The 26,630-nt window shown below is 44.8% G+C and overlaps 20 non-coding genes across 20 annotated transcripts; all 20 read right to left on the reverse strand.

Moving 5' to 3' along the window:
* Positions 1-699: 699 nt before the first annotated feature.
* Positions 700-890, reverse strand: LOC141207710 (U2 spliceosomal RNA). The gene has a single exon (XR_012278038.1). It is a non-coding gene; the product is annotated as a U2 spliceosomal RNA (small nuclear RNA).
* Positions 891-2,005: 1,115 nt separating this feature from the next.
* Positions 2,006-2,196, reverse strand: LOC141207711 (U2 spliceosomal RNA). Its single transcript, XR_012278039.1, has one exon. It is a non-coding gene; the product is annotated as a U2 spliceosomal RNA (small nuclear RNA).
* A 1,115-nt stretch (positions 2,197-3,311) lies between these two features.
* LOC141207713 (U2 spliceosomal RNA) lies at positions 3,312-3,502 on the reverse strand. Its single transcript, XR_012278041.1, has one exon. It is a non-coding gene; the product is annotated as a U2 spliceosomal RNA (small nuclear RNA).
* A 1,115-nt stretch (positions 3,503-4,617) lies between these two features.
* On the reverse strand, positions 4,618-4,808 carry LOC141207714 (U2 spliceosomal RNA). Its single transcript, XR_012278042.1, has one exon. It is a non-coding gene; the product is annotated as a U2 spliceosomal RNA (small nuclear RNA).
* Positions 4,809-5,923: 1,115 nt separating this feature from the next.
* Positions 5,924-6,114, reverse strand: LOC141207715 (U2 spliceosomal RNA). The gene has a single exon (XR_012278043.1). It is a non-coding gene; the product is annotated as a U2 spliceosomal RNA (small nuclear RNA).
* A 1,115-nt stretch (positions 6,115-7,229) lies between these two features.
* On the reverse strand, positions 7,230-7,420 carry LOC141207105 (U2 spliceosomal RNA). Its single transcript, XR_012277530.1, has one exon. It is a non-coding gene; the product is annotated as a U2 spliceosomal RNA (small nuclear RNA).
* A 1,115-nt stretch (positions 7,421-8,535) lies between these two features.
* LOC141207716 (U2 spliceosomal RNA) lies at positions 8,536-8,726 on the reverse strand. Its single transcript, XR_012278044.1, has one exon. It is a non-coding gene; the product is annotated as a U2 spliceosomal RNA (small nuclear RNA).
* A 1,115-nt stretch (positions 8,727-9,841) lies between these two features.
* On the reverse strand, positions 9,842-10,032 carry LOC141207717 (U2 spliceosomal RNA). Its single transcript, XR_012278045.1, has one exon. It is a non-coding gene; the product is annotated as a U2 spliceosomal RNA (small nuclear RNA).
* Positions 10,033-11,147: 1,115 nt separating this feature from the next.
* On the reverse strand, positions 11,148-11,338 carry LOC141207718 (U2 spliceosomal RNA). Its single transcript, XR_012278046.1, has one exon. It is a non-coding gene; the product is annotated as a U2 spliceosomal RNA (small nuclear RNA).
* A 1,115-nt stretch (positions 11,339-12,453) lies between these two features.
* On the reverse strand, positions 12,454-12,644 carry LOC141207719 (U2 spliceosomal RNA). Its single transcript, XR_012278047.1, has one exon. It is a non-coding gene; the product is annotated as a U2 spliceosomal RNA (small nuclear RNA).
* Positions 12,645-13,759: 1,115 nt separating this feature from the next.
* Positions 13,760-13,950, reverse strand: LOC141207721 (U2 spliceosomal RNA). The gene has a single exon (XR_012278048.1). It is a non-coding gene; the product is annotated as a U2 spliceosomal RNA (small nuclear RNA).
* Positions 13,951-15,065: 1,115 nt separating this feature from the next.
* LOC141207722 (U2 spliceosomal RNA) lies at positions 15,066-15,256 on the reverse strand. The gene has a single exon (XR_012278049.1). It is a non-coding gene; the product is annotated as a U2 spliceosomal RNA (small nuclear RNA).
* A 1,115-nt stretch (positions 15,257-16,371) lies between these two features.
* On the reverse strand, positions 16,372-16,562 carry LOC141207723 (U2 spliceosomal RNA). Its single transcript, XR_012278050.1, has one exon. It is a non-coding gene; the product is annotated as a U2 spliceosomal RNA (small nuclear RNA).
* A 1,115-nt stretch (positions 16,563-17,677) lies between these two features.
* On the reverse strand, positions 17,678-17,868 carry LOC141207725 (U2 spliceosomal RNA). The gene has a single exon (XR_012278052.1). It is a non-coding gene; the product is annotated as a U2 spliceosomal RNA (small nuclear RNA).
* Positions 17,869-18,977: 1,109 nt separating this feature from the next.
* Positions 18,978-19,168, reverse strand: LOC141207726 (U2 spliceosomal RNA). Its single transcript, XR_012278053.1, has one exon. It is a non-coding gene; the product is annotated as a U2 spliceosomal RNA (small nuclear RNA).
* Positions 19,169-20,283: 1,115 nt separating this feature from the next.
* Positions 20,284-20,474, reverse strand: LOC141207115 (U2 spliceosomal RNA). The gene has a single exon (XR_012277539.1). It is a non-coding gene; the product is annotated as a U2 spliceosomal RNA (small nuclear RNA).
* A 1,115-nt stretch (positions 20,475-21,589) lies between these two features.
* LOC141207148 (U2 spliceosomal RNA) lies at positions 21,590-21,780 on the reverse strand. Its single transcript, XR_012277571.1, has one exon. It is a non-coding gene; the product is annotated as a U2 spliceosomal RNA (small nuclear RNA).
* A 1,115-nt stretch (positions 21,781-22,895) lies between these two features.
* Positions 22,896-23,086, reverse strand: LOC141207727 (U2 spliceosomal RNA). Its single transcript, XR_012278054.1, has one exon. It is a non-coding gene; the product is annotated as a U2 spliceosomal RNA (small nuclear RNA).
* A 1,115-nt stretch (positions 23,087-24,201) lies between these two features.
* On the reverse strand, positions 24,202-24,392 carry LOC141207728 (U2 spliceosomal RNA). Its single transcript, XR_012278055.1, has one exon. It is a non-coding gene; the product is annotated as a U2 spliceosomal RNA (small nuclear RNA).
* A 1,115-nt stretch (positions 24,393-25,507) lies between these two features.
* LOC141207729 (U2 spliceosomal RNA) lies at positions 25,508-25,698 on the reverse strand. The gene has a single exon (XR_012278056.1). It is a non-coding gene; the product is annotated as a U2 spliceosomal RNA (small nuclear RNA).
* Positions 25,699-26,630: the final 932 nt, after the last annotated feature.

Genomic DNA, 26,630 nt, shown 5'->3' on the forward strand with positions numbered 1-26,630 from the left:
CGCAGCCAGCGTTCCATTGCCACATTCCATCTACTGCAGGCAGGATACCTGGCTGGCTGAATGTCGCTGAGAAGCTCACAGAGACCGCCATAAGCAACAGTTTAACAGAATGCCACAGACTAATCAACCAAACTTTTTGGGTTGGGTTCTCTTTTATAGTCTGCAGGCATTAAATGAAAGAAGTCAGTGTTCCAGCAGAAGGAGACAACGTTTCAGAAAAGGCATTGTAGCAAACCAAAAAAGAAATTTTAAGCGCAGCAGAGTAACCAGCGCACATACCTGTTAGCACAGGTGAGTTTAAAAGGCTGCTGTTGATAACAAGGGCATTTGCTAAATAGATGGTGTGTGTGCAACAATATACTGAAAGGTCAATTATATTGTGCAGCTTATCTCACCACCTGTAGTTATTTAGGTGAAAACTCCAAAATGCTTGCCTAATATGTCTGTTTATCCAAAAGGAAGTAAAAAGGGAGAGCTAGAAAGATAGCATTGCATCACATTACATGGCAATGCAATGCACAGTTGCTGAAGTTGAACCAAAATGAGCTTGTAATCTGGCTTCTGCAACTTTGAACATGAAAAATCCAATGAGGAGAAGAAAAGCAAAGCCAAAGAGTCCATCCCAAAATCCGACAAACAAGCAAAATGAACAAAAAACATTGAATTCAATTCTTTCTGATTTTAGAAACTGCATTAAAGAAGGGGTGCACCGGTCCTGGAGATACTGCAATACCAGGTCAATGCGTGGAGTGGACAGAGCAAGCTCTTTTTCCATCTCCCTGTTCTAAAAATCCATTTAATATATGGTCCCCAGATAGGGGACGTATCAGATATTAAACTGATAAGAACAGATACTACACTTGATCTTAGCCAAAAGGCCGAGAAGCGATAACCAGAATTGGTTTCAAACTACGGAGCCACCCAAGGATCCTGAAAAGTCCATTTGTGGAGATGAGCTCCTGGACTCCCGTTAAGAAGACATGTTGTCAACCTCTAGATCCCTTACATGCCTGCACTTTTCGGCTTGCTGCTGCTGCAATCCACGCGTTTTAGATCTGCATAACTCCACCTCTTTAAACACAGCACCTTCACCCCCTGCTGTTCCCACCCGCCTCAACACCGTTGGAAGGGAGGAGAACCAATTAAGGCGGGGGGTGGGGTGGAACGAGCAGCTGTCTACCCTTAGCAGGAGGGCTCCTGATTACATACCTCTCCTGCTGCTGCTGCTGCTGGCTGTCCAGCAGCAGACTGAAGGTGGCTGCTGCTGTGCACAGGTATATAAAGGCTCAGAGCCTATTATGACACGCGCAGCCAGCGTTCCATTGCCACATTCCATCTACTGCAGGCAGGATACCTGGCTGGCTGAATGTCGCTGAGAAGCTCACAGAGACCGCCATAAGCAACAGTTTAACAGAATGCCACAGACTAATCAACCAAACTTTTTGGGTTGGGTTCTCTTTTATAGTCTGCAGGCATTAAATGAAAGAAGTCAGTGTTCCAGCAGAAGGAGACAACGTTTCAGAAAAGGCATTGTAGCAAACCAAAAAAGAAATTTTAAGCGCAGCAGAGTAACCAGCGCACATACCTGTTAGCTCAGGTGAGTTTAAAAGGCTGCTGTTGATAACAAGGGCATTTGCTAAATAGATGGTGTGTGTGCAACAATATACTGAAAGGTCAATTATATTGTGCAGCTTATCTCACCACCTGTAGTTATTTAGGTGAAAGCTCCAAAATGCTTGCCTAATATGTCTGTTTATCCAAAAGGAAGTAAAAAGGGAGAGCTAGAAAGATAGCATTGCATCACATTACATGGCAATGCAATGCACAGTTGCTGAAGTTGAACCAAAATGAGCTTGTAATCTGGCTTCTGCAATTTTGAACATGAAAAATCCAATGAGGAGAAGAAAAGCAAAGCCAAAGAGTCCATCCCAAAATCCGACAAACAAGCAAAATGAACAAAAAACATTGAATTCAATTCTTTCTGATTTTAGAAACTGCATTAAAGAAGGGGTGCACCGGTCCTGGAGATACTGCAATACCAGGTCAATGCGTGGAGTGGACAGAGCAAGCTCTTTTTCCATCTCCCTGTTCTAAAAATCCATTTAATATATGGTCCCCAGATAGGGGACGTATCAGATATTAAACTGATAAGAACAGATACTACACTTGATCTTAGCCAAAAGGCCGAGAAGCGATAACCAGAATTGGTTTCAAACTACGGAGCCACCCAAGGATCCTGAAAAGTCCATTTGTGGAGATGAGCTCCTGGACTCCCGTTAAGAAGACATGTTGTCAACCTCTAGATCCCTTACATGCCTGCACTTTTCGGCTTGCTGCTGCTGCAATCCACGCGTTTTAGATCTGCATAACTCCACCTCTTTAAACACAGCACCTTCACCCCCTGCTGTTCCCACCCGCCTCAACACCGTTGGAAGGGAGGAGAACCAATTAAGGCGGGGGGTGGGGTGGAACGAGCAGCTGTCTACCCTTAGCAGGAGGGCTCCTGATTACATACCTCTCCTGCTGCTGCTGCTGCTGGCTGTCCAGCAGCAGACTGAAGGTGGCTGCTGCTGTGCACAGGTATATAAAGGCTCAGAGCCTATTATGACACGCGCAGCCAGCGTTCCATTGCCACATTCCATCTACTGCAGGCAGGATACCTGGCTGGCTGAATGTCGCTGAGAAGCTCACAGAGACCGCCATAAGCAACAGTTTAACAGAATGCCACAGACTAATCAACCAAACTTTTTGGGTTGGGTTCTCTTTTATAGTCTGCAGGCATTAAATGAAAGAAGTCAGTGTTCCAGCAGAAGGAGACAACGTTTCAGAAAAGGCATTGTAGCAAACCAAAAAAGAAATTTTAAGCGCAGCAGAGTAACCAGCGCACATACCTGTTAGCTCAGGTGAGTTTAAAAGGCTGCTGTTGATAACAAGGGCATTTGCTAAATAGATGGTGTGTGTGCAACAATATACTGAAAGGTCAATTATATTGTGCAGCTTATCTCACCACCTGTAGTTATTTAGGTGAAAGCTCCAAAATGCTTGCCTAATATGTCTGTTTATCCAAAAGGAAGTAAAAAGGGAGAGCTAGAAAGATAGCATTGCATCACATTACATGGCAATGCAATGCACAGTTGCTGAAGTTGAACCAAAATGAGCTTGTAATCTGGCTTCTGCAACTTTGAACATGAAAAATCCAATGAGGAGAAGAAAAGCAAAGCCAAAGAGTCCATCCCAAAATCCGACAAACAAGCAAAATGAACAAAAAACATTGAATTCAATTCTTTCTGATTTTAGAAACTGCATTAAAGAAGGGGTGCACCGGTCCTGGAGATACTGCAATACCAGGTCAATGCGTGGAGTGGACAGAGCAAGCTCTTTTTCCATCTCCCTGTTCTAAAAATCCATTTAATATATGGTCCCCAGATAGGGGACGTATCAGATATTAAACTGATAAGAACAGATACTACACTTGATCTTAGCCAAAAGGCCGAGAAGCGATAACCAGAATTGGTTTCAAACTACGGAGCCACCCAAGGATCCTGAAAAGTCCATTTGTGGAGATGAGCTCCTGGACTCCCGTTAAGAAGACATGTTGTCAACCTCTAGATCCCTTACATGCCTGCACTTTTCGGCTTGCTGCTGCTGCAATCCACGCGTTTTAGATCTGCATAACTCCACCTCTTTAAACACAGCACCTTCACCCCCTGCTGTTCCCACCCGCCTCAACACCGTTGGAAGGGAGGAGAACCAATTAAGGCGGGGGGTGGGGTGGAACGAGCAGCTGTCTACCCTTAGCAGGAGGGCTCCTGATTACATACCTCTCCTGCTGCTGCTGCTGCTGGCTGTCCAGCAGCAGACTGAAGGTGGCTGCTGCTGTGCACAGGTATATAAAGGCTCAGAGCCTATTATGACACGCGCAGCCAGCGTTCCATTGCCACATTCCATCTACTGCAGGCAGGATACCTGGCTGGCTGAATGTCGCTGAGAAGCTCACAGAGACCGCCATAAGCAACAGTTTAACAGAATGCCACAGACTAATCAACCAAACTTTTTGGGTTGGGTTCTCTTTTATAGTCTGCAGGCATTAAATGAAAGAAGTCAGTGTTCCAGCAGAAGGAGACAACGTTTCAGAAAAGGCATTGTAGCAAACCAAAAAAGAAATTTTAAGCGCAGCAGAGTAACCAGCGCACATACCTGTTAGCTCAGGTGAGTTTAAAAGGCTGCTGTTGATAACAAGGGCATTTGCTAAATAGATGGTGTGTGTGCAACAATATACTGAAAGGTCAATTATATTGTGCAGCTTATCTCACCACCTGTAGTTATTTAGGTGAAAGCTCCAAAATGCTTGCCTAATATGTCTGTTTATCCAAAAGGAAGTAAAAAGGGAGAGCTAGAAAGATAGCATTGCATCACATTACATGGCAATGCATTGCACAGTTGCTGAAGTTGAACCAAAATGAGCTTGTAATCTGGCTTCTGCAACTTTGAACATGAAAAATCCAATGAGGAGAAGAAAAGCAAAGCCAAAGAGTCCATCCCAAAATCCGACAAACAAGCAAAATGAACAAAAAACATTGAATTCAATTCTTTCTGATTTTAGAAACTGCATTAAAGAAGGGGTGCACCGGTCCTGGAGATACTGCAATACCAGGTCAATGCGTGGAGTGGACAGAGCAAGCTCTTTTTCCATCTCCCTGTTCTAAAAATCCATTTAATATATGGTCCCCAGATAGGGGACGTATCAGATATTAAACTGATAAGAACAGATACTACACTTGATCTTAGCCAAAAGGCCGAGAAGCGATAACCAGAATTGGTTTCAAACTACGGAGCCACCCAAGGATCCTGAAAAGTCCATTTGTGGAGATGAGCTCCTGGACTCCCGTTAAGAAGACATGTTGTCAACCTCTAGATCCCTTACATGCCTGCACTTTTCGGCTTGCTGCTGCTGCAATCCACGCGTTTTAGATCTGCATAACTCCACCTCTTTAAACACAGCACCTTCACCCCCTGCTGTTCCCACCCGCCTCAACACCGTTGGAAGGGAGGAGAACCAATTAAGGCGGGGGGTGGGGTGGAACGAGCAGCTGTCTACCCTTAGCAGGAGGGCTCCTGATTACATACCTCTCCTGCTGCTGCTGCTGCTGGCTGTCCAGCAGCAGACTGAAGGTGGCTGCTGCTGTGCACAGGTATATAAAGGCTCAGAGCCTATTATGACACGCGCAGCCAGCGTTCCATTGCCACATTCCATCTACTGCAGGCAGGATACCTGGCTGGCTGAATGTCGCTGAGAAGCTCACAGAGACCGCCATAAGCAACAGTTTAACAGAATGCCACAGACTAATCAACCAAACTTTTTGGGTTGGGTTCTCTTTTATAGTCTGCAGGCATTAAATGAAAGAAGTCAGTGTTCCAGCAGAAGGAGACAACGTTTCAGAAAAGGCATTGTAGCAAACCAAAAAAGAAATTTTAAGCGCAGCAGAGTAACCAGCGCACATACCTGTTAGCTCAGGTGAGTTTAAAAGGCTGCTGTTGATAACAAGGGCATTTGCTAAATAGATGGTGTGTGTGCAACAATATACTGAAAGGTCAATTATATTGTGCAGCTTATCTCACCACCTGTAGTTATTTAGGTGAAAGCTCCAAAATGCTTGCCTAATATGTCTGTTTATCCAAAAGGAAGTAAAAAGGGAGAGCTAGAAAGATAGCATTGCATCACATTACATGGCAATGCAATGCACAGTTGCTAAAGTTGAACCAAAATGAGCTTGTAATCTGGCTTCTGCAATTTTGAACATGAAAAATCCAATGAGGAGAAGAAAAGCAAAGCCAAAGAGTCCATCCCAAAATCCGACAAACAAGCAAAATGAACAAAAAACATTGAATTCAATTCTTTCTGATTTTAGAAACTGCATTAAAGAAGGGGTGCACCGGTCCTGGAGATACTGCAATACCAGGTCAATGCGTGGAGTGGACAGAGCAAGCTCTTTTTCCATCTCCCTGTTCTAAAAATCCATTTAATATATGGTCCCCAGATAGGGGACGTATCAGATATTAAACTGATAAGAACAGATACTACACTTGATCTTAGCCAAAAGGCCGAGAAGCGATAACCAGAATTGGTTTCAAACTACGGAGCCACCCAAGGATCCTGAAAAGTCCATTTGTGGAGATGAGCTCCTGGACTCCCGTTAAGAAGACATGTTGTCAACCTCTAGATCCCTTACATGCCTGCACTTTTCGGCTTGCTGCTGCTGCAATCCACGCGTTTTAGATCTGCATAACTCCACCTCTTTAAACACAGCACCTTCACCCCCTGCTGTTCCCACCCGCCTCAACACCGTTGGAAGGGAGGAGAACCAATTAAGGCGGGGGGTGGGGTGGAACGAGCAGCTGTCTACCCTTAGCAGGAGGGCTCCTGATTACATACCTCTCCTGCTGCTGCTGCTGCTGGCTGTCCAGCAGCAGACTGAAGGTGGCTGCTGCTGTGCACAGGTATATAAAGGCTCAGAGCCTATTATGACACGCGCAGCCAGCGTTCCATTGCCACATTCCATCTACTGCAGGCAGGATACCTGGCTGGCTGAATGTCGCTGAGAAGCTCACAGAGACCGCCATAAGCAACAGTTTAACAGAATGCCACAGACTAATCAACCAAACTTTTTGGGTTGGGTTCTCTTTTATAGTCTGCAGGCATTAAATGAAAGAAGTCAGTGTTCCAGCAGAAGGAGACAACGTTTCAGAAAAGGCATTGTAGCAAACCAAAAAATTAATTTTAAGCGCAGCAGAGTAACCAGCGCACATACCTGTTAGCTCAGGTGAGTTTAAAAGGCTGCTGTTGATAACAAGGGCATTTGCTAAATAGATGGTGTGTGTGCAACAATATACTGAAAGGTCAATTATATTGTGCAGCTTATCTCACCACCTGTAGTTATTTAGGTGAAAGCTCCAAAATGCTTGCCTAATATGTCTGTTTATCCAAAAGGAAGTAAAAAGGGAGAGCTAGAAAGATAGCATTGCATCACATTACATGGCAATGCAATGCACAGTTGCTGAAGTTGAACCAAAATGAGCTTGTAATCTGGCTTCTGCAACTTTGAACATGAAAAATCCAATGAGGAGAAGAAAAGCAAAGCCAAAGAGTCCATCCCAAAATCCGACAAACAAGCAAAATGAACAAAAAACATTGAATTCAATTCTTTCTGATTTTAGAAACTGCATTAAAGAAGGGGTGCACCGGTCCTGGAGATACTGCAATACCAGGTCAATGCATGGAGTGGACAGAGCAAGCTCTTTTTCCATCTCCCTGTTCTAAAAATCCATTTAATATATGGTCCCCAGATAGGGGACGTATCAGATATTAAACTGATAAGAACAGATACTACACTTGATCTTAGCCAAAAGGCCGAGAAGCGATAACCAGAATTGGTTTCAAACTACGGAGCCACCCAAGGATCCTGAAAAGTCCATTTGTGGAGATGAGCTCCTGGACTCCCGTTAAGAAGACATGTTGTCAACCTCTAGATCCCTTACATGCCTGCACTTTTCGGCTTGCTGCTGCTGCAATCCACGCGTTTTAGATCTGCATAACTCCACCTCTTTAAACACAGCACCTTCACCCCCTGCTGTTCCCACCCGCCTCAACACCGTTGGAAGGGAGGAGAACCAATTAAGGCGGGGGGTGGGGTGGAACGAGCAGCTGTCTACCCTTAGCAGGAGGGCTCCTGATTACATACCTCTCCTGCTGCTGCTGCTGCTGGCTGTCCAGCAGCAGACTGAAGGTGGCTGCTGCTGTGCACAGGTATATAAAGGCTCAGAGCCTATTATGACACGCGCAGCCAGCGTTCCATTGCCACATTCCATCTACTGCAGGCAGGATGCCTGGCTGGCTGAATGTCGCTGAGAAGCTCACAGAGACCGCCATAAGCAACAGTTTAACAGAATGCCACAGACTAATCAACCAAACTTTTTGGGTTGGGTTCTCTTTTATAGTCTGCAGGCATTAAATGAAAGAAGTCAGTGTTCCAGCAGAAGGAGACAACGTTTCAGAAAAGGCATTGTAGCAAACCAAAAAAGAAATTTTAAGCGCAGCAGAGTAACCAGCGCACATACCTGTTAGCTCAGGTGAGTTTAAAAGGCTGCTGTTGATAACAAGGGCATTTGCTAAATAGATGGTGTGTGTGCAACAATATACTGAAAGGTCAATTATATTGTGCAGCTTATCTCACCACCTGTAGTTATTTAGGTGAAAGCTCCAAAATGCTTGCCTAATATGTCTGTTTATCCAAAAGGAAGTAAAAAGGGAGAGCTAGAAAGATAGCATTGCATCACATTACATGGCAATGCAATGCACAGTTGCTGAAGTTGAACCAAAATGAGCTTGTAATCTGGCTTCTGCAACTTTGAACATGAAAAATCCAATGAGGAGAAGAAAAGCAAAGCCAAAGAGTCCATCCCAAAATCCGACAAACAAGCAAAATGAACAAAAAACATTGAATTCAATTCTTTCTGATTTTAGAAACTGCATTAAAGAAGGGGTGCACCGGTCCTGGAGATACTGCAATACCAGGTCAATGCGTGGAGTGGACAGAGCAAGCTCTTTTTCCATCTCCCTGTTCTAAAAATCCATTTAATATATGGTCCCCAGATAGGGGACGTATCAGATATTAAACTGATAAGAACAGATACTACACTTGATCTTAGCCAAAAGGCCGAGAAGCGATAACCAGAATTGGTTTCAAACTACGGAGCCACCCAAGGATCCTGAAAAGTCCATTTGTGGAGATGAGCTCCTGGACTCCCGTTAAGAAGACATGTTGTCAACCTCTAGATCCCTTACATGCCTGCACTTTTCGGCTTGCTGCTGCTGCAATCCACGCGTTTTAGATCTGCATAACTCCACCTCTTTAAACACAGCACCTTCACCCCCTGCTGTTCCCACCCGCCTCAACACCGTTGGAAGGGAGGAGAACCAATTAAGGCGGGGGGTGGGGTGGAACGAGCAGCTGTCTACCCTTAGCAGGAGGGCTCCTGATTACATACCTCTCCTGCTGCTGCTGCTGCTGGCTGTCCAGCAGCAGACTGAAGGTGGCTGCTGCTGTGCACAGGTATATAAAGGCTCAGAGCCTATTATGACACGCGCAGCCAGCGTTCCATTGCCACATTCCATCTACTGCAGGCAGGATACCTGGCTGGCTGAATGTCGCTGAGAAGCTCACAGAGACCGCCATAAGCAACAGTTTAACAGAATGCCACAGACTAATCAACCAAACTTTTTGGGTTGGGTTCTCTTTTATAGTCTGCAGGCATTAAATGAAAGAAGTCAGTGTTCCAGCAGAAGGAGACAACGTTTCAGAAAAGGCATTGTAGCAAACCAAAAAAGAAATTTTAAGCGCAGCAGAGTAACCAGCGCACATACCTGTTAGCTCAGGTGAGTTTAAAAGGCTGCTGTTGATAACAAGGGCATTTGCTAAATAGATGGTGTGTGTGCAACAATATACTGAAAGGTCAATTATATTGTGCAGCTTATCTCACCACCTGTAGTTATTTAGGTGAAAGCTCCAAAATGCTTGCCTAATATGTCTGTTTATCCAAAAGGAAGTAAAAAGGGAGAGCTAGAAAGATAGCATTGCATCACATTACATGGCAATGCAATGCACAGTTGCTGAAGTTGAACCAAAATGAGCTTGTAATCTGGCTTCTGCAACTTTGAACATGAAAAATCCAATGAGGAGAAGAAAAGCAAAGCCAAAGAGTCCATCCCAAAATCCGACAAACAAGCAAAATGAACAAAAAACATTGAATTCAATTCTTTCTGATTTTAGAAACTGCATTAAAGAAGGGGTGCACCGGTCCTGGAGATACTGCAATACCAGGTCAATGCGTGGAGTGGACAGAGCAAGCTCTTTTTCCATCTCCCTGTTCTAAAAATCCATTTAATATATGGTCCCCAGATAGGGGACGTATCAGATATTAAACTGATAAGAACAGATACTACACTTGATCTTAGCCAAAAGGCCGAGAAGCGATAACCAGAATTGGTTTCAAACTACGGAGCCACCCAAGGATCCTGAAAAGTCCATTTGTGGAGATGAGCTCCTGGACTCCCGTTAAGAAGACATGTTGTCAACCTCTAGATCCCTTACATGCCTGCACTTTTCGGCTTGCTGCTGCTGCAATCCACGCGTTTTAGATCTGCATAACTCCACCTCTTTAAACACAGCACCTTCACCCCCTGCTGTTCCCACCCGCCTCAACACCGTTGGAAGGGAGGAGAACCAATTAAGGCGGGGGGTGGGGTGGAACGAGCAGCTGTCTACCCTTAGCAGGAGGGCTCCTGATTACATACCTCTCCTGCTGCTGCTGCTGCTGGCTGTCCAGCAGCAGACTGAAGGTGGCTGCTGCTGTGCACAGGTATATAAAGGCTCAGAGCCTATTATGACACGCGCAGCCAGCGTTCCATTGCCACATTCCATCTACTGCAGGCAGGATACCTGGCTGGCTGAATGTCGCTGAGAAGCTCACAGAGACCGCCATAAGCAACAGTTTAACAGAATGCCACAGACTAATCAACCAAACTTTTTGGGTTGGGTTCTCTTTTTTAGTCTGCAGGCATTAAATGAAAGAAGTCAGTGTTCCAGCAGAAGGAGACAACGTTTCAGAAAAGGCATTGTAGCAAACCAAAAAAGAAATTTTAAGCGCAGCAGAGTAACCAGCGCACATACCTGTTAGCTCAGGTGAGTTTAAAAGGCTGCTGTTGATAACAAGGGCATTTGCTAAATAGATGGTGTGTGTGCAACAATATACTGAAAGGTCAATTATATTGTGCAGCTTATCTCACCACCTGTAGTTATTTAGGTGAAAGCTCCAAAATGCTTGCCTAATATGTCTGTTTATCCAAAAGGAAGTAAAAAGGGAGAGCTAGAAAGATAGCATTGCATCACATTACATGGCAATGCAATGCACAGTTGCTGAAGTTGAACCAAAATGAGCTTGTAATCTGGCTTCTGCAACTTTGAACATGAAAAATCCAATGAGGAGAAGAAAAGCAAAGCCAAAGAGTCCATCCCAAAATCCGACAAACAAGCAAAATGAACAAAAAACATTGAATTCAATTCTTTCTGATTTTAGAAACTGCATTAAAGAAGGGGTGCACCGGTCCTGGAGATACTGCAATACCAGGTCAATGCGTGGAGTGGACAGAGCAAGCTCTTTTTCCATCTCCCTGTTCTAAAAATCCATTTAATATATGGTCCCCAGATAGGGGACGTATCAGATATTAAACTGATAAGAACAGATACTACACTTGATCTTAGCCAAAAGGCCGAGAAGCGATAACCAGAATTGGTTTCAAACTACGGAGCCACCCAAGGATCCTGAAAAGTCCATTTGTGGAGATGAGCTCCTGGACTCCCGTTAAGAAGACATGTTGTCAACCTCTAGATCCCTTACATGCCTGCACTTTTCGGCTTGCTGCTGCTGCAATCCACGCGTTTTAGATCTGCATAACTCCACCTCTTTAAACACAGCACCTTCACCCCCTGCTGTTCCCACCCGCCTCAACACCGTTGGAAGGGAGGAGAACCAATTAAGGCGGGGGGTGGGGTGGAACGAGCAGCTGTCTACCCTTAGCAGGAGGGCTCCTGATTACATACCTCTCCTGCTGCTGCTGCTGCTGGCTGTCCAGCAGCAGACTGAAGGTGGCTGCTGCTGTGCACAGGTATATAAAGGCTCAGAGCCTATTATGACACGCGCAGCCAGCGTTCCATTGCCACATTCCATCTACTGCAGGCAGGATACCTGGCTGGCTGAATGTCGCTGAGAAGCTCACAGAGACCGCCATAAGCAACAGTTTAACAGAATGCCACAGACTAATCAACCAAACTTTTTGGGTTGGGTTCTCTTTTATAGTCTGCAGGCATTAAATGAAAGAAGTCAGTGTTCCAGCAGAAGGAGACAACGTTTCAGAAAAGGCATTGTAGCAAACCAAAAAATAAATTTTAAGCGCAGCAGAGTAACCAGCGCACATACCTTTTAGCTCAGGTGAGTTTAAAAGGCTGCTGTTGATAACAAGGGCATTTGCTAAATAGATGGTGTGTGTGCAACAATATACTGAAAGGTCAATTATATTGTGCAGCTTATCTCACCACCTGTAGTTATTTAGGTGAAAGCTCCAAAATGCTTGCCTAATATGTCTGTTTATCCAAAAGGAAGTAAAAAGGGAGAGCTAGAAAGATAGCATTGCATCACATTACATGGCAATGCAATGCACAGTTGCTGAAGTTGAACCAAAATGAGCTTGTAATCTGGCTTCTGCAACTTTGAACATGAAAAATCCAATGAGGAGAAGAAAAGCAAAGCCAAAGAGTCCATCCCAAAATCCGACAAACAAGCAAAATGAACAAAAAACATTGAATTCAATTCTTTCTGATTTTAGAAACTGCATTAAAGAAGGGGTGCACCGGTCCTGGAGATACTGCAATACCAGGTCAATGCGTGGAGTGGACAGAGCAAGCTCTTTTTCCATCTCCCTGTTCTAAAAATCCATTTAATATATGGTCCCCAGATAGGGGACGTATCAGATATTAAACTGATAAGAACAGATACTACACTTGATCTTAGCCAAAAGGCCGAGAAGCGATAACCAGAATTGGTTTCAAACTACGGAGCCACCCAAGGATCCTGAAAAGTCCATTTGTGGAGATGAGCTCCTGGACTCCCGTTAAGAAGACATGTTGTCAACCTCTAGATCCCTTACATGCCTGCACTTTTCGGCTTGCTGCTGCTGCAATCCACGCGTTTTAGATCTGCATAACTCCACCTCTTTAAACACAGCACCTTCACCCCCTGCTGTTCCCACCCGCCTCAACACCGTTGGAAGGGAGGAGAACCAATTAAGGCGGGGGGTGGGGTGGAACGAGCAGCTGTCTACCCTTAGCAGGAGGGCTCCTGATTACATACCTCTCCTGCTGCTGCTGCTGCTGGCTGTCCAGCAGCAGACTGAAGGTGGCTGCTGCTGTGCACAGGTATATAAAGGCTCAGAGCCTATTATGACACGCGCAGCCAGCGTTCCATTGCCACATTCTATCTACTGCAGGCAGGATACCTGGCTGGCTGAATGTCGCTGAGAAGCTCACAGAGACCGCCATAAGCAACAGTTTAACAGAATGCCACAGACTAATCAACCAAACTTTTTGGGTTGGGTTCTCTTTTATAGTCTGCAGGCATTAAATGAAAGAAGTCAGTGTTACAGCAGAAGGAGACAACGTTTCAGAAAAGGCATTGTAGCAAACCAAAAAAGAAATTTTAAGCGCAGCAGAGTAACCAGCGCACATACCTGTTAGCTCAGGTGAGTTTAAAAGGCTGCTGTTGATAACAAGGGCATTTGCTAAATAGATGGTGTGTGTGCAACAATATACTGAAAGGTCAATTATATTGTGCAGCTTATCTCACCACCTGTAGTTATTTAGGTGAAAGCTCCAAAATGCTTGCCTAATATGTCTGTTTATCCAAAAGGAAGTAAAAAGGGAGAGCTAGAAAGATAGCATTGCATCACATTACATGGCAATGCAATGCACAGTTGCTGAAGTTGAACCAAAATGAGCTTGTAATCTGGCTTCTGCAACTTTGAACATGAAAAATCCAATGAGGAGAAGAAAAGCAAAGCCAAAGAGTCCATCCCAAAATCCGACAAACAAGCAAAATGAACAAAAAACATTGAATTCAATTCTTTCTGATTTTAGAAACTGCATTAAAGAAGGGGTGCACCGGTCCTGGAGATACTGCAATACCAGGTCAATGCGTGGAGTGGACAGAGCAAGCTCTTTTTCCATCTCCCTGTTCTAAAAATCCATTTAATATATGGTCCCCAGATAGGGGACGTATCAGATATTAAACTGATAAGAACAGATACTACACTTGATCTTAGCCAAAAGGCCGAGAAGCGATAACCAGAATTGGTTTCAAACTACGGAGCCACCCAAGGATCCTGAAAAGTCCATTTGTGGAGATGAGCTCCTGGACTCCCGTTAAGAAGACATGTTGTCAACCTCTAGATCCCTTACATGCCTGCACTTTTCGGCTTGCTGCTGCTGCAATCCACGCGTTTTAGATCTGCATAACTCCACCTCTTTAAACACAGCACCTTCACCCCCTGCTGTTCCCACCCGCCTCAACACCGTTGGAAGGGAGGAGAACCAATTAAGGCGGGGGGTGGGGTGGAACGAGCAGCTGTCTACCCTTAGCAGGAGGGCTCCTGATTACATACCTCTCCTGCTGCTGCTGCTGCTGGCTGTCCAGCAGCAGACTGAAGGTGGCTGCTGCTGTGCACAGGTATATAAAGGCTCAGAGCCTATTATGACACGCGCAGCCAGCGTTCCATTGCCACATTCCATCTACTGCAGGCAGGATACCTGGCTGGCTGAATGTCGCTGAGAAGCTCACAGAGACCGCCATAAGCAACAGTTTAACAGAATGCCACAGACTAATCAACCAAACTTTTTGGGTTGGGTTCTCTTTTATAGTCTGCAGGCATTAAATGAAAGAAGTCAGTGTTCCAGCAGAAGGAGACAACGTTTCAGAAAAGGCATTGTAGCAAACCAAAAAAGAAATTTTAAGCGCAGCAGAGTAACCAGCGCACATACCTGTTAGCTCAGGTGAGTTTAAAAGGCTGCTGTTGATAACAAGGGCATTTGCTAAATAGATGGTGTGTGTGCAACAATATACTGAAAGGTCAATTATATTGTGCAGCTTATCTCACCACCTGTAGTTATTTAGGTGAAAGCTCCAAAATGCTTGCCTAATATGTCTGTTTATCCAAAAGGAAGTAAAAAGGGAGAGCTAGAAAGATAGCATTGCATCACATTACATGGCAATGCAATGCACAGTTGCTGAAGTTGAACCAAAATGAGCTTGTAATCTGGCTTCTGCAACTTTGAACATGAAAAATCCAATGAGGAGAAGAAAAGCAAAGCCAAAGAGTCCATCCCAAAATCCGACAAACAAGCAAAATGAACAAAAAACATTGAATTCAATTCTTTCTGATTTTAGAAACTGCATTAAAGAAGGGGTGCACCGGTCCTGGAGATACTGCAATACCAGGTCAATGCGTGGAGTGGACAGAGCAAGCTCTTTTTCCATCTCCCTGTTCTAAAAATCCATTTAATATATGGTCCCCAGATAGGGGACGTATCAGATATTAAACTGATAAGAACAGATACTACACTTGATCTTAGCCAAAAGGCCGAGAAGCGATAACCAGAATTGGTTTCAAACTACGGAGCCACCCAAGGATCCTGAAAAGTCCATTTGTGGAGATGAGCTCCTGGACTCCCGTTAAGAAGACATGTTGTCAACCTCTAGATCCCTTACATGCCTGCACTTTTCGGCTTGCTGCTGCTGCAATCCACGCGTTTTAGATCTGCATAACTCCACCTCTTTAAACACAGCACCTTCACCCCCTGCTGTTCCCACCCGCCTCAACACCGTTGGAAGGGAGGAGAACCAATTAAGGCGGGGGGTGGGGTGGAACGAGCAGCTGTCTACCCTTAGCAGGAGGGCTCCTGATTACATACCTCTCCTGCTGCTGCTGCTGCTGGCTGTCCAGCAGCAGACTGAAGGTGGCTGCTGCTGTGCACAGGTATATAAAGGCTCAGAGCCTATTATGACACGCGCAGCCAGCGTTCCATTGCCACATTCCATCTACTGCAGGCAGGATACCTGGCTGGCTGAATGTCGCTGAGAAGCTCACAGAGACCGCCATAAGCAACAGTTTAACAGAATGCCACAGACTAATCAACCAAACTTTTTGGGTTGGGTTCTCTTTTATAGTCTGCAGGCATTAAATGAAAGAAGTCAGTGTTCCAGCAGAAGGAGACAACGTTTCAGAAAAGGCATTGTAGCAAACCAAAAAAGAAATTTTAAGCGCAGCAGAGTAACCAGCGCACATACCTGTTAGCTCAGGTGAGTTTAAAAGGCTGCTGTTGATAACAAGGGCATTTGCTAAATAGATGGTGTGTGTGCAACAATATACTGAAAGGTCAATTATATTGTGCAGCTTATCTCACCACCTGTAGTTATTTAGGTGAAAGCTCCAAAATCCTTGCCTAATATGTCTGTTTATCCAAAAGGAAGTAAAAAGGGAGAGCTAGAAAGATAGCATTGCATCACATTACATGGCAATGCAATGCACAGTTGCTGAAGTTGAACCAAAATGAGCTTGTAATCTGGCTTCTGCAACTTTGAACATGAAAAATCCAATGAGGAGAAGAAAAGCAAAGCCAAAGAGTCCATCCCAAAATCCGACAAACAAGCAAAATGAACAAAAAACATTGAATTCAATTCTTTCTGATTTTAGAAACTGCATTAAAGAAGGGGTGCACCGGTCCTGGAGATACTGCAATACCAGGTCAATGCGTGGAGTGGACAGAGCAAGCTCTTTTTCCATCTCCCTGTTCTAAAAATCCATTTAATATATGGTCCCCAGATAGGGGACGTATCAGATATTAAACTGATAAGAACAGATACTACACTTGATCTTAGCCAAAAGGCCGAGAAGCGATAACCAGAATTGGTTTCAAACTACGGAGCCACCCAAGGATCCTGAAAAGTCCATTTGTGGAGATGAGCTCCTGGACTCCCGTTAAGAAGACATGTTGTCAACCTCTAGATCCCTTACATGCCTGCACTTTTCGGCTTGCTGCTGCTGCAATCCACGCGTTTTAGATCTGCATAACTCCACCTCTTTAAACACAGCACCTTCACCCCCTGCTGTTCCCACCCGCCTCAACACCGTTGGAAGGGAGGAGAACCAATTAAGGCGGGGGGTGGGGTGGAACGAGCAGCTGTCTACCCTTAGCAGGAGGGCTCCTGATTACATACCTCTCCTGCTGCTGCTGCTGCTGGCTGTCCAGCAGCAGACTGAAGGTGGCTGCTGCTGTGCACAGGTATATAAAGGCTCAGAGCCTATTATGACACGCGCAGCCAGCGTTCCATTGCCACATTCCATCTACTGCAGGCAGGATACCTGGCTGGCTGAATGTCGCTGAGAAGCTCACAGAGACCGCCATAAGCAACAGTTTAACAGAATGCCACAGACTAATCAACCAAACTTTTTGGGTTGGGTTCTCTTTTATAGTCTGCAGGCATTAAATGAAAGAAGTCAGTGTTCCAGCAGAAGGAGACAACGTTTCAGAAAAGGCATTGTAGCAAACCAAAAAAGAAATTTTAAGCGCAGCAGAGTAACCAGCGCACATACCTGTTAGCTCAGGTGAGTTTAAAAGGCTGCTGTTGATAACAAGGGCATTTGCTAAATAGATGGTGTGTGTGCAACAATATACTGAAAGGTCAATTATATTGTGCAGCTTATCTCACCACCTGTAGTTATTTAGGTGAAAGCTCCAAAATGCTTGCCTAATATGTCTGTTTATCCAAAAGGAAGTAAAAAGGGAGAGCTAGAAAGATAGCATTGCATCACATTACATGGCAATGCAATGCACAGTTGCTGAAGTTGAACCAAAATGAGCTTGTAATCTGGCTTCTGCAACTTTGAACATGAAAAATCCAATGAGGAGAAGAAAAGCAAAGCCAAAGAGTCCATCCCAAAATCCGACAAACAAGCAAAATGAACAAAAAACATTGAATTCAATTCTTTCTGATTTTAGAAACTGCATTAAAGAAGGGGTGCACCGGTCCTGGAGATACTGCAATACCAGGTCAATGCGTGGAGTGGACAGAGCAAGCTCTTTTTCCATCTCCCTGTTCTAAAAATCCATTTAATATATGGTCCCCAGATAGGGGACGTATCAGATATTAAACTGATAAGAACAGATACTACACTTGATCTTAGCCAAAAGGCCGAGAAGCGATAACCAGAATTGGTTTCAAACTACGGAGCCACCCAAGGATCCTGAAAAGTCCATTTGTGGAGATGAGCTCCTGGACTCCCGTTAAGAAGACATGTTGTCAACCTCTAGATCCCTTACATGCCTGCACTTTTCGGCTTGCTGCTGCTGCAATCCACGCGTTTTAGATCTGCATAACTCCACCTCTTTAAACACAGCACCTTCACCCCCTGCTGTTCCCACCCGCCTCAACACCGTTGGAAGGGAGGAGAACCAATTAAGGCGGGGGGTGGGGTGGAACGAGCAGCTGTCTACCCTTAGCAGGAGGGCTCCTGATTACATACCTCTCCTGCTGCTGCTGGCTGTCCAGCAGCAGACTGAAGGTGGCTGCTGCTGTGCACAGGTATATAAAGGCTCAGAGCCTATTATGACACGCGCAGCCAGCGTTCCATTGCCACATTCCATCTACTGCAGGCAGGATACCTGGCTGGCTGAATGTCGCTGAGAAGCTCACAGAGACCGCCATAAGCAACAGTTTAACAGAATGCCACAGACTAATCAACCAAACTTTTTGGGTTGGGTTCTCTTTTATAGTCTGCAGGCATTAAATGAAAGAAGTCAGTGTTCCAGCAGAAGGAGACAACGTTTCAGAAAAGGCATTGTAGCAAACCAAAAAAGAAATTTTAAGCGCAGCAGAGTAACCAGCGCACATACCTGTTAGCTCAGGTGAGTTTAAAAGGCTGCTGTTGATAACAAGGGCATTTGCTAAATAGATGGTGTGTGTGCAACAATATACTGAAAGGTCAATTATATTGTGCAGCTTATCTCACCACCTGTAGTTATTTAGGTGAAAGCTCCAAAATGCTTGCCTAATATGTCTGTTTATCCAAAAGGAAGTAAAAAGGGAGAGCTAGAAAGATAGCATTGCATCACATTACATGGCAATGCAATGCACAGTTGCTGAAGTTGAACCAAAATGAGCTTGTAATCTGGCTTCTGCAACTTTGAACATGAAAAATCCAATGAGGAGAAGAAAAGCAAAGCCAAAGAGTCCATCCCAAAATCCGACAAACAAGCAAAATGAACAAAAAACATTGAATTCAATTCTTTCTGATTTTAGAAACTGCATTAAAGAAGGGGTGCACCGGTCCTGGAGATACTGCAATACCAGGTCAATGCGTGGAGTGGACAGAGCAAGCTCTTTTTCCATCTCCCTGTTCTAAAAATCCATTTAATATATGGTCCCCAGATAGGGGACGTATCAGATATTAAACTGATAAGAACAGATACTACACTTGATCTTAGCCAAAAGGCCGAGAAGCGATAACCAGAATTGGTTTCAAACTACGGAGCCACCCAAGGATCCTGAAAAGTCCATTTGTGGAGATGAGCTCCTGGACTCCCGTTAAGAAGACATGTTGTCAACCTCTAGATCCCTTACATGCCTGCACTTTTCGGCTTGCTGCTGCTGCAATCCACGCGTTTTAGATCTGCATAACTCCACCTCTTTAAACACAGCACCTTCACCCCCTGCTGTTCCCACCCGCCTCAACACCGTTGGAAGGGAGGAGAACCAATTAAGGCGGGGGGTGGGGTGGAACGAGCAGCTGTCTACCCTTAGCAGGAGGGCTCCTGATTACATAGCTCTCCTGCTGCTGCTGCTGCTGGCTGTCCAGCAGCAGACTGAAGGTGGCTGCTGCTGTGCACAGGTATATAAAGGCTCAGAGCCTATTATGACACGCGCAGCCAGCGTTCCATTGCCACATTCCATCTACTGCAGGCAGGATACCTGGCTGGCTGAATGTCGCTGAGAAGCTCACAGAGACCGCCATAAGCAACAGTTTAACAGAATGCCACAGACTAATCAACCAAACTTTTTGGGTTGGGTTCTCTTTTATAGTCTGCAGGCATTAAATGAAAGAAGTCAGTGTTCCAGCAGAAGGAGACAACGTTTCAGAAAAGGCATTGTAGCAAACCAAAAAAGAAATTTTAAGCGCAGCAGAGTAACCAGCGCACATACCTGTTAGCTCAGGTGAGTTTAAAAGGCTGCTGTTGATAACAAGGGCATTTGCTAAATAGATGGTGTGTGTGCAACAATATACTGAAAGGTCAATTATATTGTGCAGCTTATCTCACCACCTGTAGTTATTTAGGTGAAAGCTCCAAAATGCTTGCCTAATATGTCTGTTTATCCAAAAGGAAGTAAAAAGGGAGAGCTAGAAAGATAGCATTGCATCACATTACATGGCAATGCAATGCACAGTTGCTGAAGTTGAACCAAAATGAGCTTGTAATCTGGCTTCTGCAACTTTGAACATGAAAAATCCAATGAGGAGAAGAAAAGCAAAGCCAAAGAGTCCATCCCAAAATCCGACAAACAAGCAAAATGAACAAAAAACATTGAATTCAATTCTTTCTGATTTTAGAAACTGCATTAAAGAAGTGGTGCACCGGTCCTGGAGATACTGCAATACCAGGTCAATGCGTGGAGTGGACAGAGCAAGCTCTTTTTCCATCTCCCTGTTCTAAAAATCCATTTAATATATGGTCCCCAGATAGGGGACGTATCAGATATTAAACTGATAAGAACAGATACTACACTTGATCTTAGCCAAAAGGCCGAGAAGCGATAACCAGAATTGGTTTCAAACTACGGAGCCACCCAAGGATCCTGAAAAGTCCATTTGTGGAGATGAGCTCCTGGACTCCCGTTAAGAAGACATGTTGTCAACCTCTAGATCCCTTACATGCCTGCACTTTTCGGCTTGCTGCTGCTGCAATCCACGCGTTTTAGATCTGCATAACTCCACCTCTTTAAACACAGCACCTTCACCCCCTGCTGTTCCCACCCGCCTCAACACCGTTGGAAGGGAGGAGAACCAATTAAGGCGGGGGGTGGGGTGGAACGAGCAGCTGTCTACCCTTAGCAGGAGGGCTCCTGATTACATACCTCTCCTGCTGCTGCTGCTGCTGGCTGTCCAGCAGCAGACTGAAGGTGGCTGCTGCTGTGCACAGGTATATAAAGGCTCAGAGCCTATTATGACACGCGCAGCCAGCGTTCCATTGCCACATTCCATCTACTGCAGGCAGGATACCTGGCTGGCTGAATGTCGCTGAGAAGCTCACAGAGACCGCCATAAGCAACAGTTTAACAGAATGCCACAGACTAATCAACCAAACTTTTTGGGTTGGGTTCTCTTTTATAGTCTGCAGGCATTAAATGAAAGAAGTCAGTGTTCCAGCAGAAGGAGACAACATTTCAGAAAAGGCATTGTAGCAAACCAAAAAAGAAATTTTAAGCGCAGCAGAGTAACCAGCGCACATACCTGTTAGCTCAGGTGAGTTTAAAAGGCTGCTGTTGATAACAAGGGCATTTGCTAAATAGATGGTGTGTGTGCAACAATATACTGAAAGGTCAATTATATTGTGCAGCTTATCTCACCACCTGTAGTTATTTAGGTGAAAGCTCCAAAATGCTTGCCTAATATGTCTGTTTATCCAAAAGGAAGTAAAAAGGGAGAGCTAGAAAGATAGCATTGCATCACATTACATGGCAATGCAATGCACAGTTGCTGAAGTTGAACCAAAATGAGCTTGTAATCTGGCTTCTGCAACTTTGAACATGAAAAATCCAATGAGGAGAAGAAAAGCAAAGCCAAAGAGTCCATCCCAAAATCCGACAAACAAGCAAAATGAACAAAAAACATTGAATTCAATTCTTTCTGATTTTAGAAACTGCATTAAAGAAGGGGTGCACCGGTCCTGGAGATACTGCAATACCAGGTCAATGCGTGGAGTGGACAGAGCAAGCTCTTTTTCCATCTCCCTGTTCTAAAAATCCATTTAATATATGGTCCCCAGATAGGAGACGTATCAGATATTAAACTGATAAGAACAGATACTACACTTGATCTTAGCCAAAAGGCCGAGAAGCGATAACCAGAATTGGTTTCAAACTACGGAGCCACCCAAGGATCCTGAAAAGTCCATTTGTGGAGATGAGCTCCTGGACTCCCGTTAAGAAGACATGTTGTCAACCTCTAGATCCCTTACATGCCTGCACTTTTCGGCTTGCTGCTGCTGCAATCCACGCATTTTAGATCTGCATAACTCCACCTCTTTAAACACAGCACCTTCACCCCCTGCTGTTCCCACCCGCCTCAACACCGTTGGAAGGGAGGAGAACCAATTAAGGCGGGGGGTGGGGTGGAACGAGCAGCTGTCTACCCTTAGCAGGAGGGCTCCTGATTACATACCTCTCCTGCTGCTGCTGCTGCTGGCTGTCCAGCAGCAGACTGAAGGTGGCTGCTGCTGTGCACAGGTATATAAAGGCTCAGAGCCTATTATGACACGCGCAGCCAGCGTTCCATTGCCACATTCCATCTACTGCAGGCAGGATACCTGGCTGGCTGAATGTCGCTGAGAAGCTCACAGAGACCGCCATAAGCAACAGTTTAACAGAATGCCACAGACTAATCAACCAAACTTTTTGGGTTGGGTTCTCTTTTATAGTCTGCAGGCATTAAATGAAAGAAGTCAGTGTTCCAGCAGAAGGAGACAACGTTTCAGAAAAGGCATTGTAGCAAACCAAAAAAGAAATTTTAAGCGCAGCAGAGTAACCAGCGCACATACCTGTTAGCTCAGGTGAGTTTAAAAGGCTGCTGTTGATAACAAGGGCATTTGCTAAATAGATGGTGTGTGTGCAACAATATACTGAAAGGTCAATTATATTGTGCAGCTTATCTCACCACCTGTAGTTATTTAGGTGAAAGCTCCAAAATGCTTGCCTAATATGTCTGTTTATCCAAAAGGTAGTAAAAAGGGAGAGCTAGAAAGATAGCATTGCATCACATTACATGGCAGTGCAATGCACAGTTGCTGAAGTTGAACCAAAATGAGCTTGTAATCTGGCTTCTGCAACTTTGAACATGAAAAATCCAATGAGGAGAAGAAAAGCAAAGCCAAAGAGTCCATCCCAAAATCCGACAAACAAGCAAAATGAACAAAAAACATTGAATTCACTTCTTTCTGATTTTAGAAACTGCATTAAAGAAGGGGTGCACCGGTCCTGGAGATACTGCAATACCAGGTCAATGCGTGGAGTGGACAGAGCAAGCTCTTTTTCCATCTCCCTGTTCTAAAAATCCATTTAATATATGGTCCCCAGATAGGGGACGTATCAGATATTAAACTGATAAGAACAGATACTACACTTGATCTTAGCCAAAAGGCCGAGAAGCGATAACCAGAATTGGTTTCAAACTACGGAGCCACCCAAGGATCCTGAAAAGTCCATTTGTGGAGATGAGCTCCTGGACTCCCGTTAAGAAGACATGTTGTCAACCTCTAGATCCCTTACATGCCTGCACTTTTCGGCTTGCTGCTGCTGCAATCCACGCGTTTTAGATCTGCATAACTCCACCTCTTTAAACACAGCACCTTCACCCCCTGCTGTTCCCACCCGCCTCAACACCGTTGGAAGGGAGGAGAACCAATTAAGGCGGGGGGTGGGGTGGAACGAGCAGCTGTCTACCCTTAGCAGGAGGGCTCCTGATTACATACCTCTCCTGCTGCTGCTGCTGCTGGCTGTCCAGCAGCAGACTGAAGGTGGCTGCTGCTGTGCACAGGTATATAAAGGCTCAGAGCCTATTATGACACGTGCAGCCAGCGTTCCATTGCCACATTCCATCTACTGCAGGCAGGATACCTGGCTGGCTGAATGTCGCTGAGAAGCTCACAGAGACCGCCATAAGCAACAGTTTAACAGAATGCCACAGACTAATCAACCAAACTTTTTGGGTTGGGTTCTCTTTTATAGTCTGCAGGCATTAAATGAAAGAAGTCAGTGTTCCAGCAGAAGGAGACAACATTTCAGAAAAGGCATTGTAGCAAACCAAAAAAGAAATTTTAAGCGCAGCAGAGTAACCAGCGCACATACCTGTTAGCTCAGGTGAGTTTAAAAGGCTGCTGTTGATAACAAGGGCATTTGCTAAATAGATGGTGTGTGTGCAACAATATACTGAAAGGTCAATTATATTGTGCAGCTTATCTCACCACCTGTAGTTATTTAGGTGAAAGCTCCAAAATGCTTGCCTAATATGTCTGTTTATCCAAAAGGAAGTAAAAAGGGAGAGCTAGAAAGATAGCATTGCATCACATTACATGGCAATGCAATGCACAGTTGCTGAAGTTGAACCAAAATGAGCTTGTAATCTGGCTTCTGCAACTTTGAACATGAAAAATCCAATGAGGAGAAGAAAAGCAAAGCCAAAGAGTCCATCCCAAAATCCGACAAACAAGCAAAATGAACAAAAAACATTGAATTCAATTCTTTCTGATTTTAGAAACTGCATTAAAGAAGGGGTGCACCGGTCCTGGAGATACTGCAATACCAGGTCAATGCGTGGAGTGGACAGAGCAAGCTCTTTTTCCATCTCCCTGTTCTAAAAATCCATTTAATATATGGTCCCCAGATAGGGGACGTATCAGATATTAAACTGATAAGAACAGATACTACACTTGATCTTAGCCAAAAGGCCGAGAAGCGATAACCAGAATTGGTTTCAAACTACGGAGCCACCCAAGGATCCTGAAAAGTCCATTTGTGGAGATGAGCTCCTGGACTCCCGTTAAGAAGACATGTTGTCAACCTCTAGATCCCTTACATGCCTGCACTTTTCGGCTTGCTGCTGCTGCAATCCACGCGTTTTAGATCTGCATAACTCCACCTCTTTAAACACAGCACCTTCACCCCCTGCTGTTCCCACCCGCCTCAACACCGTTGGAAGGGAGGAGAACCAATTAAGGCGGGGGGTGGGGTGGAACGAGCAGCTGTCTACCCTTAGCAGGAGGGCTCCTGATTACATACCTCTCCTGCTGCTGCTGCTGCTGGCTGTCCAGCAGCAGACTGAAGGTGGCTGCTGCTGTGCACAGGTATATAAAGGCTCAGAGCCTATTATGACACGCGCAGCCAGCGTTCCATTGCCACATTCCATCTACTGCAGGCAGGATACCTGGCTGGCTGAATGTCGCTGAGAAGCTCACAGAGACCGCCATAAGCAACAGTTTAACAGAATGCCACAGACTAATCAACCAAACTTTTTGGGTTGGGTTCTCTTTTATAGTCTGCAGGCATTAAATGAAAGAAGTCAGTGTTCCAGCAGAAGGAGACAACGTTTCAGAAAAGGCATTGTAGCAAACCAAAAAAGAAATTTTAAGCGCAGCAGAGTAACCAGCGCACATACCTGTTAGCTCAGGTGAGTTTAAAAGGCTGCTGTTGATAACAAGGGCATTTGCTAAATAGATGGTGTGTGTGCAACAATATACTGAAAGGTCAATTATATTGTGCAGCTTATCTCACCACCTGTAGTTATTTAGGTGAAAGCTCCAAAATGCTTGCCTAATATGTCTGTTTATCCAAAAGGAAGTAAAAAGGGAGAGCTAGAAAGATAGCATTGCATCACATTACATGGCAATGCAATGCACAGTTGCTGAAGTTGAACCAAAATGAGCTTGTAATCTGGCTTCTGCAACTTTGAACATGAAAAATCCAATGAGGAGAAGAAAAGCAAAGCCAAAGAGTCCATCCCAAAATCCGACAAACAAGCAAAATGAACAAAAAACATTGAATTCAATTCTTTCTGATTTTAGAAACTGCATTAAAGAAGGGGTGCACCGGTCCTGGAGATACTGCAATACCAGGTCAATGCGTGGAGTGGACAGAGCAAGCTCTTTTTCCATCTCCCTGTTCTAAAAATCCATTTAATATATGGTCCCCAGATAGGGGACGTATCAGATATTAAACTGATAAGAACAGATACTACACTTGATCTTAGCCAAAAGGCCGAGAAGCGATAACCAGAATTGGTTTCAAACTACGGAGCCACCCAAGGATCCTGAAAAGTCCATTTGTGGAGATGAGCTCCTGGACTCCCGTTAAGAAGACATGTTGTCAACCTCTAGATCCCTTACATGCCTGCACTTTTCGGCTTGCTGCTGCTGCAATCCACGCGTTTTAGATCTGCATAACTCCACCTCTTTAAACACAGCACCTTCACCCCCTGCTGTTCCCACCCGCCTCAACACCGTTGGAAGGGAGGAGAACCAATTAAGGCGGGGGGTGGGGTGGAACGAGCAGCTGTCTACCCTTAGCAGGAGGGCTCCTGATTACATACCTCTCCTGCTGCTGCTGCTGCTGGCTGTCCAGCAGCAGACTGAAGGTGGCTGCTGCTGTGCACAGGTATATAAAGGCTCAGAGCCTATTATGACACGCGCAGCCAGCGTTCCATTGCCACATTCCATCTACTGCAGGCAGGATACCTGGCTGGCTGAATGTCGCTGAGAAGCTCACAGAGACCGCCATAAGCAACAGTTTAACAGAATGCCACAGACTAATCAACCAAACTTTTTGGGTTGGGTTCTCTTTTATAGTCTGCAGGCATTAAATGAAAGAAGTCAGTGTTCCAGCAGAAGGAGACAACGTTTCAGAAAAGGCATTGTAGCAAACCAAAAAAGAAATTTTAAGCGCAGCAGAGTAACCAGCGCACATACCTGTTAGCTCAGGTGAGTTTAAAAGGCTGCTGTTGATAACAAGGGCATTTGCTAAATAGATGGTGTGTGTGCAACAATATACTGAAAGGTCAATTATATTGTGCAGCTTATCTCACCACCTGTAGTTATTTAGGTGAAAGCTCCAAAATGCTTGCCTAATATGTCTGTTTATCCAAAAGGAAGTAAAAAGGGAGAGCTAGAAAGATAGCATTGCATCACATTACATGGCAATGCAAT

This window comes from Phyllobates terribilis, unplaced genomic scaffold (assembly GCF_046119375.1).
Source record: "Phyllobates terribilis strain yellow unplaced genomic scaffold, ASM4611937v1 Scaffold_160__1_contigs__length_4322635, whole genome shotgun sequence".
NCBI classification, from domain to species: Eukaryota; Metazoa; Chordata; class Amphibia; order Anura; family Dendrobatidae; genus Phyllobates; species Phyllobates terribilis.